Consider the following 14,361-nt stretch of genomic DNA (forward strand, 5'->3'; position numbering starts at 1 on the left):
CATTTTTTATACAGATAACAAATCATTTGTGTTGCTTAGTGAACTGGATAAACCAAAAATAACCATTTCAATAGTGAAAAAAAAAAAAAAACTAATCACTTATCAGGTATGGGATTCCCAGTACTGGGTTGCCGCTGGAAGGGCATCTGCTGTGTAAAACACATCCTGGACAACTTGGCGGTTCATTCCGCTGTGGCGACCCCTAATAAATAAAGGGACTAAGCTGAAGGAAAATGAGAAGTGAAATATCAGGTATGGCTGCTTCTCTCATGAACTTCTCTTAAACATAAGAGAAGTGAGCTTTTCAATAACTCTGATCCATTCATCCATGCAAGCGATTTTATGGTCTGTATTATAGGACTAGAAGAAGGTTAAAAGCACTACATCCCATTTGTTATAATTGCATTAAAAGTCATTTTGAACCTCCATTTGTGGAGGAAAGAAATTCACTCAAGTTTATTGTAAGGTTAAGGTGAGTAAAAAAGAAGGAACACATAATTAGCTGTTAAATGTATATGTGACTACAACATTTAACACTACAGCATGACAAAGTGAATTATATTGATCATTTTAGTAGGTTGAACAATATAGGTGACACAGTGGCTCAGTGGCTAGCAATGTCGCCTCATAGCAAGAAGGTTTCTGTGGGTTCACAAGATTCACTATCTGTTGACAGGGCTCAACAATAAGGACTGCCCTATGGCCCGGGACCAGTGTGAAAGATGCTTGGGACAGTAGACAGGATTATTACTGGCCCGATTGGAAAAGTGCTGCCTTATAACTAAAGTTTAACTTGCCTGCGACTATTTGTCCATTGTGTGCATTTTAAGCTTCAGCTTTTTAGTCTTAAAACGCTACCTTCTCTGGTGTCGGTTGCTTTTCGGATCCTCCCATCTGATTTGATATTTTGAGCATGCTATTTTTTCTGTATCCTGGTAACAACCAAACAGCGAAGAGACGGCAACATGGCAGCAATATCAAATTAAAAGTCTAAAGTAAAATGTCTGTTTATTACATGAAAACACAATGAAAAAAATGGTGGTTATTATTATTTTTTTATTTTATTTGTTTATTTATTTTCACAATTTTCCAGTCAGCCACCTTTTGTTAAATAATTTCGAACTGCAATAAAATACTTCCACATTTCCCATAATGCAAATTTTGTTTGCATAGCTCTGAATTGTGCTCATACATTTATTAACATTTTTCAAATATTGAAATTGTTGATTCACAGAAGTTATTTTTGACACATTATTTAAAATATGTGGCTAAAAATATGTATTAACTTGTCTTTGTTATTTTTTAATGGGGCCAGTGAAAATTTTGGCTGGGCAAGTAAAAATCTGAACCATTGGCCCGATTGGACCAGTAGAAAAAATCCTTAGCGTTGAACCCTGGTTGATTTTTGTTTTATCACGTCATGCTACTATTGTTGTTTTAGACAAGTACTGCACTAATAGGAAAGGCAAACAAAAATGTCATTGTATCTTGTATAACGACAATATCATTTCTGATTCTGATTATATTACACTATGTAAAAATAGCCGAATGTGACCCTTTTAAGGCAGAACTTTCATTTGTAGGTGAACAACCCCTTTAAAAAGCACATTTCGAGTAAAGAAAGAGCAAAAGTGGGAAGGAAAAAAAGGTGAGAGGAGAAAATAGACAGGTACAAGGAGGGTGGTTTAAGGTAGATTAATGAATGAGCCATTTCCCTCTGCAGTTCCGGCTCCAGACTGCCAGCAACCTTCCATCCGGGGGGCCGTGTCTCTCTCGGCATGCCCACAAGAGAGGCGTCTGTGTGGGATGTAGAGCTGCCAGGCCCCCTGCTCAGCCTCTTCATCATCCACTTCAACCCCTGCACAGCCCCGGCAGGAAAGCTCTCAAGGAAGAGATGGGAGGGCCAGAGAAAACACAAAGAGAAAGGAATTACTTAAAGTCGAAGTAGTGCTCCTTCATGAACTTTCTGCTTGATGATCACTTTTCCATTACGGGGCGGCGCGAGGTTATACATCAAAAAGTGCGACTGTTTATTCGTCTGATAAATGACTCTGAAAACAGGCTCTGTTTAGTCTCCGCTTCATCTGCTGAGGACTAATGTCAACATCTTTATTCTTTGCGACTGCGGTGCAGTTAGAGTTTGATAGAGTGTTATGATCTGTGATCTATGGATGGTCCTTCAAATGAGTCATCGCAACACGTTTCTCACATCTTATAGGTGTACGCTTAGAAATAATAATACAGCTGCTGTGATAAAAGAGTGCTAGGTGGAGGAGTAAATATAGAGTATGCTAAATTACATACGTGCACATCCAGCTAAAACACAATTCTTGAGATTTTTTTTGGGGTAAATTACTTGTTTTGTGTTTAATCCACTTTATCGATAACAATTAACTTAATCGATTGTTTCAGAAAACATAAATGAATTGCACTGTAAAAAATCCTGGGTTACACACTATTCTTTCATGTGGTTCCAACACAAATCGATTAAGTTTAAGTAAATGGAGTTAAATTTAACAATCCTCAAGGATTGTGTTGATTCAGCTGATTTTTACAGTGCAATCTCATGAGGAAACTAGTTTACATTTTGTCAGAAAAGTGGCTAATTCTTTCAAATTCAAACGATTTAATTTGTATTAAAACATGATTTTTAAAGGGAGGGGTGCTCCAAACCACCTCATCAGGGGATGAGCAAATCATACTAAAATGTACAAATGAGATTTTACAAATGAATATGAATAAAGCACTAAATCAAGACCTGCATGTTTAGTTCATTATCAAAAATAAAGAATGCAGAAAATGTAATGATTTAAAAAAATAAATTAATCTTCACTGTGCAAAATTTAAAGGGGACCTCATTCAGTTATTCATTTTCTTGTGGGCTTGCTCCCTTTATTAATCCAGGGTCACCACAGCGGAATGAACCGCCAACTTATCCAGCAAGTTTTTACGCAGCAAATGCCCTTCTAGCTGCAACCCATCTCTGGGAAACATCCACACACACATTCACACACACACTCATACACTACAGACAATTTAGCCTACCCAATTCACCTGTACCGCATGTCTTTGGCCTGTGGGAGAAACCGGAGCACCCGGAGGAAACCCACGCGAATGCAGGGAGAACATGCCAAGGCTCGAACCAGCGACCTTCTTGCTGTGAGGCCACAGCACTACCTACTGCGCCACTGCTTCGCCGTTAAAGGGGACCTATTATGAAAAAAAAGAATATAAATTAGCCACTAAATCAATACCCACATATTCAGTTTATAATCATTATTAGAAAATGTATAAAACCTTCTTTTTTTCCAGAAATAAACCAATATTTATTTGATTTATTATTTAAAGGGGACCTAATAAACAAAAGTCACTTTTATAAAGACCCGCATAGTTCACTACCAAAAATAAAGAAAAACGTGTAAAATGTATTGCTTCTGAGAAAAAATAATAATAAAGGAATCTTCATTGTGTAAAATTTAAAGAGGACCTATTATGGAAAAAAAGAATCACTTTTATAAAGGGTTTAAACAACATTTTGCGTCAGTGTCTTGAAAAGAGGGCTGGGAACACAGTTACTAAAACTGCACAATTTGGACCAAAGCATATAAAGGGGGCAGCTTTAAAGAGTTTTTACTATATAAAATAAGTCATTGTGGATAAGCTAATTATTCTAAAATGTACAAATGAGATCGTAAAAATTAATACAAATTAGCCACTAAATCAAGACCCACATATTTAGTTTATTATCTATATTAGAAAATGTTTAAAACTTTCTTTTTTCAGAAATAAACCATTTTTTTTAATTTGATTTATTATTTAAAGGTATAATAAACAAAAGTCACTTTTATAAGACCCGCAGAGTTCACTACAAAAAAAAAAAAAATAAAATAAAAAAATAATGTATATATGTATATATGTATATATATATATATATATATATATATATATATATATATATATATATATATATTTTTTTTTTTTTTTTTTTTTTTTTTTTAATGTTTTGATTTTTAAAAAAAAATAAAAAGCAATCTTCATTGTACAAAATTTAAAGGGGACCTATTATGGGAAAAAAAAAAATAAAATTGTACAAATTTTACAGACTACAAATCTGCGAATTAATGCACTACAAGATCCAGTCATGCACCACACACACACACACACACACACACACACACACACACACACACACACACACACACACACACACACGCACACACACGCGCACACGCACACACACACACACACACACACACACACACACACACACACACACACACACACACACACACACACACACACACACACACACACAACCGGTTAATCATGACTGATTGCATCATGATGGAGGATTGTCATAGACTGATTACATGGACTATAAAAACAGCACAAACACACTGTTGCTGAGTCTTGTTGTACTGAACTGTGAACATTACGACGCCGTTTACTTGCTTGGTCTTGCTGTGTACTGATCTTTGTTTTGTTTGTTTATTCTTGTCTGCTGCCTGCCTTTGACCATCCGCCTGCTTATTGACTATGATTCTGGATTGCCTGTATGCATCTGTTTGCACTTGTGTTGACTGTTGCTTGCCTGAACATTCTGCTAAATAAACCTGCGTTTGGATCCGCAAACTCCTGATGTCAGCGTCCACTTCACATTACACAGTGTGTCTTAAAAAAGAGGGCTGGGAGCACAGTCCTCAAAACTGCACAATTTGGACCAAAGCATATAAAGGGGGCAGCTTTAAAGAGTTTTTACAATATAAAATAAGTCAATGGGGGATGAGCAAACTTTTTTAAAATGTACAAATGAGATGGTACAAATAAATACAAAAAATACACTAAATCAAGACCTGCATTTAGTTCATTATCAGTAGCAAATGTATAAAACCTTGATTTTTCTTTTTCCAGAAATAATGCAATCATCATTGTGCAAAAGTTTAAACAGTTTTATGTAAGTGTATCGTTTGAAAAGAAGGCTGGCAGCACAATCCCATTTAAATTTAAAGCGACAGTCACCAACACTACACAATTTGGACCAAAGCCTATAAAAGAGGTAGCGCCAAAGGGTTATAAACAATTATATGTGGGCTATTTTGAGTTTACACACTCACACTCTTCACTTACACACTCTAAGGACAACAGAGAGTTATTTTACATCTTGTAAAAAAAAGGCATGATAGTTTTTTTTTTTGGTCAAATGTACCATGCTTATACTGAAAAGAGTCTTTAACAAAACATCCAAGGCACTTTTTTTGTAGAAAGCACTTAGAACGGCAATAATTGTAGCACAAACAAAGATTATAACTATAATTTCTGAAGGTTACAGCACTAAAAATGAGTAGTAAGTGTACAGGCCTTTGCTTTGAATGGCTTCAGTACATTTACGGCCACAGGACATCAGTATTCTCTCACACTGCTCTGCTGTTTATTAATTTTCCTCCAATTTTCTTCCAATCTCTTCCACAGTTCACTGACTGTAGTGGCTTTCAGTCACTTTAGAACGGCTCACCATGTTGCAAAGTCAGTGAAACCTGGAAAGTTAGACCGTCAGATAAATTGGGTTTGTCAGATAATTAAGCAAATGACTACCAGTTGCCAGAATAGCACCAATAACTGAGAGGTATCTTAAACTAATGTTTTATTTTTCTTTGTTTAAAATATTTCATTTAAAAGCTTATACTGTGCTGTTAGGATGAAGTCAAATAGAATTTAAAATTTATATGGCAAGTACTCATAATAGATGTTTTTAAAGTATTACTCTGAATATCTATATAATACTTTTGCTGATGTTTTTCAGTTTGACACCTCGATTGCATTTAAAATGCTTCCAGTGCATATAAAAACCTATTTTCAGTGATGAATGAAGGATGTAAATTAGGCACTTGAGTAAAATTACAGAAATACCCTAAGAAAACATTACCCCAGTAGAAATAAAAAGTCCTCTTTTTCAATATTGCAATATTTCATCAAATTTTAGTTTTAAAAAGCACAAGTATTGCTACAGTTACGCCATCCGTCCACACTATACTGGAGTTTTCGAGCTCCAAAAACAGAGCTTTTTGAAAATGATGAAGGGAAAACAGAGAAATCTGCAAAATAAAGGCAGTGCTGCAGATGATCTGATTAGGGCTTTTTCCTTAATATTAAGTGGACAAAGTTTAGTCTCGCATTCTCTCTTTGTAAATTCAGACTTTGCAGGTTTAATATGGAAAACAAACTCCAGAGGACATGTCGGTTAATTCTTCAAAGGGAACAGTGTAGCTCATAACCTCATTCACATTACCCTGGCTACGTTGTTTCACTTTTTTAACAATAAAATGAAAACATAATATGCGGAACTGCCTATTTTAATTTTTGATATTAACTTAATAGACAGCAGAAATGTTGAGGCATCATGCGGCATCATCTTCATTGTATGCATATTTATAACAAAACGGAGCCTATAATGTTACCGCCTCTTTTCATTTTCATTGAAAAATATAAAACATACCCTGTCTCTTTTGCTAAATATCAGTTTTAATAATCAATAATGGCCATTATAAAAGTATAACGTACAATAAGGTAATACAATATAGGAAATAAAGGCAGCAATCAGTCAAATGTGCAGAATCAGTGTAAGCGGTTACATAAATTAATATATTAACTAACGCTCTCAAACAAAACATGTTACCTAAGAACAAGATTCAAAAGACCAAAGTCGGGGAATATGTCATCAGATATAGACAACAAGATGAATTAAATATCATGTTTAACCAATATAGTGAGATTAGATCCAGCGGTAGATCCTTGATAATCAGTCTGACTTGCACAGCTCTCATCGCTGCAGTGCATGCCAGAGTCTGTGTGTGTGTTGTCACGTGATTTGCATTTTCATCGGTATGGTGTGGACGAAGAGTTGTTCAGAAATGCTAGGTGAAACGCCAGTGTGGATGTGGATTGTTTTCATTCTAAAACGCCTTTTTAAAACTGAAATGTATTAGTCTAAACAGGGCCCAAGTTTAACACCAGTGCTCTAATTCATTCAAGGGCATAGGGATGAGCCGTTTCAAATGAAACCCAGCATAACTCTGCGTGGATCATTTGAATTAGTGGGTTGTCTGGAGACTAAATCTGAAGAGAACATTTGAATCAGTGAGTTGTTTACTGGAGACTAACTCTGACCAGATCATTTGAATCAGTGAGTTGTTTACTGGCGACCACCTCTGAACAGATCATTTGAATCAGTGAGTTGTTTACTGGCAACCACCTCTGAACAGATCATTTGAATCAGTGAGTTGTTTACTGGAGACCACCTCTGAACAGATCATTTGAATCAGTGAGTTGTTTACTGGCAACCACCTCTGAACAGATCATTTGAATCAGTGAGTTGTTTACTGGCAACCACCTCTGAACAGATCACTTGAATCAGTGAGTTGTTTACTGGAGACCACCTCTGAACAGATCATTTGAATCAGTGAGTTGTTTACTGGCAACCACCTCTGAACAGTTTATTTGAATCAGTGAGTTGTTTACTGGAGACCACCTCTAAACAGATATTTTGAATCATTGAGTTGTTTACTTGAGACCACCTCTGAACAGATCATTTGAATCAGCGAGTTGTTTACTGGAGACCACCTCTGAACAGATAATTTGAATCAGTGAGTTGTTTACTGGAGACCACCTCTGAACAGATCATTTGAATCATTGAGTTGTTTACTTGAGACCACCTCTGAACAGATCATTTGAATCAGTGAGTTGTTTACTGGCAACCACCTCTGAACACATTATTTGAATCATTGAGTTGTTTACTTGAGACCACCTCTGAACAGATCATTTGAATCAGTGAGTTGTTTACTGGAGACCACCTCTGAACAGATCATTTGCGACAAACTATAAGTCAACATGCAAAACGGCTTCATATTCAATTAAAAAACAAAAGTAAAATTATTTACAGATGAATGTTTATTTAACAAGAGTGTTGGGCACACTCTAATAACCACACTAATAATTCATGATAATTCGTATAAAAAACATCTTACCCTATTTGTTAAACTGATTTGTAAATCAATGAATCAGAGTTTCACCCTGAACGGATCATTTGAGTCAGCGAGTTGTTTACTGGAGATTCACTCTGAACAGATCATTTGACATAGTGATTGAAACAGGCCCGGATTGGCTAATCGGGAGGACCGGGAGAATTCCCGGTGAGCCGGTCCGTTTTTTGGCTGCGAGGGCCGGTGTCCCTAGTTCCAGAATCGGTTGCTCTCAGCAGTCACACTTTTTTAAAATAATTTATTTATTTACTTGACCACAGCCTTCTTATTCATTATTTTACCGCAGCTCTGCTCTTTTTATCTATCTTCTCGTAGCCTCGTGAGCAGGATGCAGGTTAATGATGATATAACTAGATAAGTCACCATTCAACGTACAGCTATGTAGTACAGTGGTTAGTACGTTAGATTATGACGCAGCCAACCTGGGTTCGGTCCTTGTCTGAGTAACAATTTTTTTTTTTAATTTTTATTGTTAAGACATAATACTGTAAGGGTTGTTGAACATTTGAAGTTCTAAAAGTGCTGTTTTCTCAAAAATAGACGTGATAGTGTAATTAGAAACTGAATTGGAAATAACCTTATTTTAATATAGTCAGTGGTGAACTGAGGTGGGCCGGTCTGAGGCTTGAAGCTCCAGGGCTGAAAAACAGTCCCACTCCGGCCCTGGATTGAAATGTCAGTTTAATTCACAAATTAAATGTTCAGTGCAGTATTATTATTTGCACTAGGCTATTTATGATACTATTTTTACATATTTTTTTTTAAATGTAGTGAAGTAAAAGTATAGTTTTATAAAATTAAATTATTTTTAAAAGTGCAGACACTTTAAATATGTACTTAATTACAGTATTAAAATAAAATTCAATTCAAATAATATTTATTTCTAAAGCGCTTTTACAATGTATATTGTGTCAAAGCAGCTTAACATAGAAGTTCTAATAAATTGAAACTGTGTCAGTCCAGTTTTCAGAGTTGAAGTTGTGGTATTTTATTTATTTTTTATTCAAAAGACTTGCAAATGTACCTTAAATAAAAACAAAAGCAGATGCACATATAAACAGATAATAACCTTATTTACTTTGGTAAAAAATGTGAGCTCTAATATCCACCATCAACTTGTCAGAACCGATAACCTGCTATAAAGATTAACATGAACAGCATTGAAATGCCAGTCTTTGTTGATTCACCTTGAACAGAATGAATTCATATGAAATTGCAGCTGAAAAACTGTTTTCCTTTCAGATCCACAACTTAATTTTTGAACAAACTCATATTCATGAAGATGAATGCCGATCATAAACATGTAGCCTGTCGCATTGACCTTAATATATGAATAAAAAGAAAACATTGTGTGTGACATTACTGAGCTGTAGAAGTGTCAAGGCTTGTGGGTTTTCAGAGAGCTCAATAACAATGCGTGTCCTGAGAGCTAAACAATGCATGTCCATCATCAACAAAAATGAGGAAAATGAGTGCTACTTTATAATAATACCTCACAACGTAATCACAGCCACTCAAAGTCTATTAGTGCCATTGAAAAGACTAAAAATACTGCCGCTGATTGAGTTCACCATGTCAAGTTTATGAAAAAGGTAGCTAGTTTTTACATTTTACCCAGTATTTTCTTTTTCTGAGTTGTAATTTTTACAAATTACCTGCAAAAATGGGTCATATTCTTATGACACGATGGGTTAATTTAGTTCATACAACAGTTTGAGTTGTTCAATGTTGTTTAGATGGGGGAAAATGTCAAGGGCTATTCATGAATAATGTCTGCGACCATTTTGACAGTGACTATTAAGCAGCAACACAAGAGTGTTGCTTTGAATCTGCAAACTAAACCAAAGCAGAATTAACTTTTGCTTGGGTTAATTCACAATGCACATTAATCGGCAGATTACAGCACATCATATTTCAGACATTACACAAACTGACAAGTGACAATACAGCATGTTTGATTGGCAAAAACAAGGTCTGACTTGAATTAATTTGATTCAAATATGTAAATGATTACATGTTTCACTCCTTGATTTGTTTCTCAATACAGCAAATCAGTGTGTTCGAATGAATCAGTTGAGTGACCAATTCAATGACTCACTTGTTTTTTTTTTAAATTAATGATCATTCAAGGACTCACTTACAGGAGTAATGATATAACTATTCAACAAAGAGTCAAATTTGCTAACTGAATGCAGTCACTTTCATTTAAAACCTACAAATAAGTAGATTTAAAGCAATATTTCACCCAAAAATGAAAATCACGAAATAATTTTTTTATCGTAATTACTGTAGGATTAGTTTATCCTGGGTCTTCCTTGTTATATAGCGGGTTTTATTTTCAATTGTCCAAAAGTGCTAAAGTCTATCAAAAAACTAACACAACTAATTTTAGTTTCTCAATACATTAAATCAGTGTGTTTGAATGAATCAGTTGAGTGACCAATTCAATGACTCACTTGTTTTTTTTTTAATTAATGATCATTCAAGGACTCACATACTGGAGTAATGATATAACTATTCAACAAAGAGTCAAATTTGCTAACTGAATGCAGTCACTTTCATTTAAAACCTACAAATAAGTAGATTTAAAGCAATATTTCACCCAAAAATGAAAATCACGAAATAATTTTTTTATCGTAATTACTGTAGGATTAGTTTATCCTGGGTCTTCCATGTTATATAGTGGGTTTTATTTTCAATTGTCCAAAAGTGCTAAAGTCTATCAAAAAACTAACACAACTAATTTTAGTTTCTCAATACATTAAATCAGTGTGTTTGAATGAATCAGTTGAGTGACCAATTTAATGACTCACTTGTTTTTTTTTTTTTAATTAATGATCATTCAAGGACTCACATACTGGAGTAATGATATAACTATTCAACAAAGAGTCAAATTTGCTAACTGAATGCAGTCACTTTCATTTAAAACCTACAAATAAGTAGATTTAAAGCAATATTTCACCCAAAAATGAAAATCACGAAATAATTTTTTTATCGTAATTACTGTAGGATTAGTTTATCCTGGGTCTTCCATGTTATATAGTGGGTTTTATTTTCAATTGTCCAAAAGTGCTAAAGTCTATCAAAAAACTAACACAACTAATTTTAGTTTCTCAATACATTAAATCAGTGTGTTTGAATGAATCAGTTGAGTGACCAATTTAATGACTCACTTGTTTTTTTTTTTAATTAATGATCATTCAAGGACTCACATACTGGAGTAATGATATAACTATTCAACAAAGAGTCAAATTTGCTAACTGAATGCAGTCACTTTCATTTAAAACCTACAAATAAGTAGATTTAAAGCAATATTTCACCCAAAAATGAAAATCCCGAAGTAATTTTTTTATCGTAATTACTGTAGGATTAGTTTATCCTGGGTCTTCCTTGTTATATAGTGGGTTTTATTTTCAATTGTCCAAAAGTGCTAAAGTCTATCAAAAAACTAACACAACTAATTTTAGTTTCTCAATACATTAAATCAGTGAGTTTGAATGAATCAGTTGAGTGACCAATTCAATGACTCACTTGTTTTTTTTTTAATTAATGATCATTCAAGGACTCACATACTGGAGTAATGATATAACTATTCAACAAAGAGTCAAATTTGCTAACTGAATGCAGTCACTTTCATTTAAAACCTACAAATAAGTAGATTTAAAGCAATATTTCACCCAAAAATGAAAATCACGAAATAATTTTTTTATCGTAATTACTGTAGGATTAGTTTATCCTGGGTCTTCCATGTTATATAGTGGGTTTTATTTTCAATTGTCCAAAAGTGCTAAAGTCTATCAAAAAACTAACACAACTAATTTTAGTTTCTCAATACATTAAATCAGTGTGTTTGAATGAATCAGTTGAGTGACCAATTTAATGACTCACTTGTTTTTTTTTTTTAATTAATGATCATTCAAGGACTCACATACTGGAGTAATGATATAACTATTCAACAAAGAGTCAAATTTGCTAACTGAATGCAGTCACTTTCATTTAAAACCTACAAATAAGTAGATTTAAAGCAATATTTCACCCAAAAATGAAAATCCCGAAGTAATTTTTTTATCGTAATTACTGTAGGATTAGTTTATCCTGGGTCTTCCTTGTTATATAGTGGGTTTTATTTTCAATTGTCCAAAAGTGCTAAAGTCTATCAAAAACTAACACACATAATTTTAGTTTCTCAATACATTAAATCAGTGAGTTTGAATGAATCAGTTGAGTGACCAATTCAATGACTCACTTGTTTTTTTTTAAATTAATGATCATTCAAGGACTCACATACTGGAGTAATGATATAACTATTCAACAAAGAGTCAAATTTGCTAACTGAATGCAGTCACTTTCATTTAAAACCTACAAATAAGTAGATTTAAAGCAATATTTCACCCAAAAATGAAAATCCCGAAGTAATTTTTTTATCGTAATTACTGTAGGATTAGTTTATCCTGGGTCTTCCTTGTTATATAGTGGGTTTTATTTTCAATTGTCCAAAAGTGCTAAAGTCTATCAAAAACTAACACACATAATTTTAGTTTCTCAATACATTAAATCAGTGAGTTTGAATGAATCAGTTGAGTGACCAATTCAATGACTCACTTGTTTTTTTTTTAATTAATGATCATTCAAGGACTCACATACTGGAGTAATGATATAACTATTCAACAAAGAGTCAAATTTGCTTATTGAATGCAGTCACTTTTATTTAAAACTTACAAATAAGTAGATTTAAAGCAATATTTCACCCAAAAATCAAAATCACCACATCATTTATTGACCGTAATTACTGTAGTATGGTTTATCCTGGGTCTTCCATGCTATATAGTGGCTTTTACTTTGAAACATCCATTAGTGCTAAAGTCTATCATAAAACTAACCCTCATGATTTTGGTTTCTCAATACAGTAAATCGTTTTTTTTTTTAATGAATCAGTTGAGTGACCAACTCAATGATTCACTTGTTTTTTTTTAATGAATGAAGATTTAAGGTGTGTAGGTGTGATTTAATGGTGTAATGATATAACCAGTCCCCAAATTCGCTTATTAAATACAGTCACTTTTATTAAAAAAAAAAAAACTTTTATTTAGAAGTAGTTTTAAAGAAATATTTCACCCAAAATTAAAAATCACCACATAGTTTATTCACTGTAAGTATGAGTAGTTTTAAGTTTTAGCCTGGTCCTTCCATGTTAAATAGTGGCTTTTATTTTGAAGCTTCTATAAGTCCTTAAATCTACAGTAAAACTATCCCATGTATGCTGCCAGGGGGTTAATGCATGTTTTATGTTTTTGTAACAGAAATATTCTTATTTTTTAAGTGATAAACTCCAATCACTGATTTACGATGGTGGTTGAGTGCCTTTTAACTATTATCTGTAATAACTGATGTATGACAAAAGACATGACATATACACAACGTTTTTAAGTAATATATGGTGTAGTTATACAGTAATTCATTCATTCATTTTCCTTCAGCTTAGTACCTTATTTATCTGGCGTCGTCACAGCGGAATGAACCGCCAACTTATCCAGCATACGTTTTACACAGTGGATGCCCTTCCAGCCTCAACCCAATAACCCAGAAACACCCAAACACTTTGGCCTATGACTAAATTGGCTTATCCAATTCACCTGTACCGCATGTCTTTGGACTGTGGGGGAAACTCAAAACAGAAATGTTAACTGGTGCAGCCAGGACTCGAATCAGCGACATTCTTGCTGTGAGGTGACAGTGCTAACCACTCAGCCACTGTGCCACCCAGTTAAATGTTAATGCCAAGCTATGTAGTTTACTTGTTTGTCGCCATCTTCTGTAGTAAATAAATTGTGTGGTAAATGGTCCCCACGAAACACAACTTACATTGCATACAATGTACATTCAGCCACCACTAGATTTGGGCCCAATCCCAATTCTATTTTTGTACCCCCTCCCCTTCCTCTGGCCCTTGAAACAAAGTGTGAAAGGGAAGGGCTTCAAAGTGTACCCCTAAAAAATAGGACAGCACTACAGCACCTGCACATGTCATCATGTCATCACAATCTCTTGCTTAATATGAGATTGATGATGGCGACAACTGCAGTTATTCCAGTTGCGTTATTTTTTGGTTTTTATCTTCAGGAAATCACTGAAGGCAACGATATCATCATAATGATGTAATGTGGTAATAAGCTCGTAACGGTACAGTGCATGAACAGCCTTGCCATATTCATCTATGTAAACACACGAAAACAACACTTATACCTTATACCAGACGTTGTAATTGGGTAATTCCCAGCCACTAGACTTTTCTCACAGGGAATTCTAGTGTCATTGAGTTTCAGAT

The 14,361-nt window shown here is 34.3% G+C and overlaps 1 long non-coding RNA gene across 1 annotated transcript in view; it reads right to left on the reverse strand.

Moving 5' to 3' along the window:
• Window positions 1–925: 925 nt before the first annotated feature.
• LOC141377587 (uncharacterized) overlaps window positions 926–14,361 on the reverse strand; it is a 27,874-nt gene continuing 14,438 nt past the window's right edge. The window contains exons 3-4 of the long non-coding RNA XR_015508060.1: window positions 3,046–3,210; window positions 926–1,880 (exon numbers count right to left, since the gene is read on the reverse strand). This is a non-coding gene — a long non-coding RNA (uncharacterized LOC141377587). The remainder of the gene's footprint in view (window positions 1,881–3,045; window positions 3,211–14,361) is intronic.

Source organism: Danio rerio, chromosome 14 (genome assembly GCF_052040795.2).
Source record: "Danio rerio strain M-AB ecotype USA chromosome 14, GRCz13ab, whole genome shotgun sequence".
NCBI classification, from domain to species: Eukaryota; Metazoa; Chordata; class Actinopteri; order Cypriniformes; family Danionidae; genus Danio; species Danio rerio.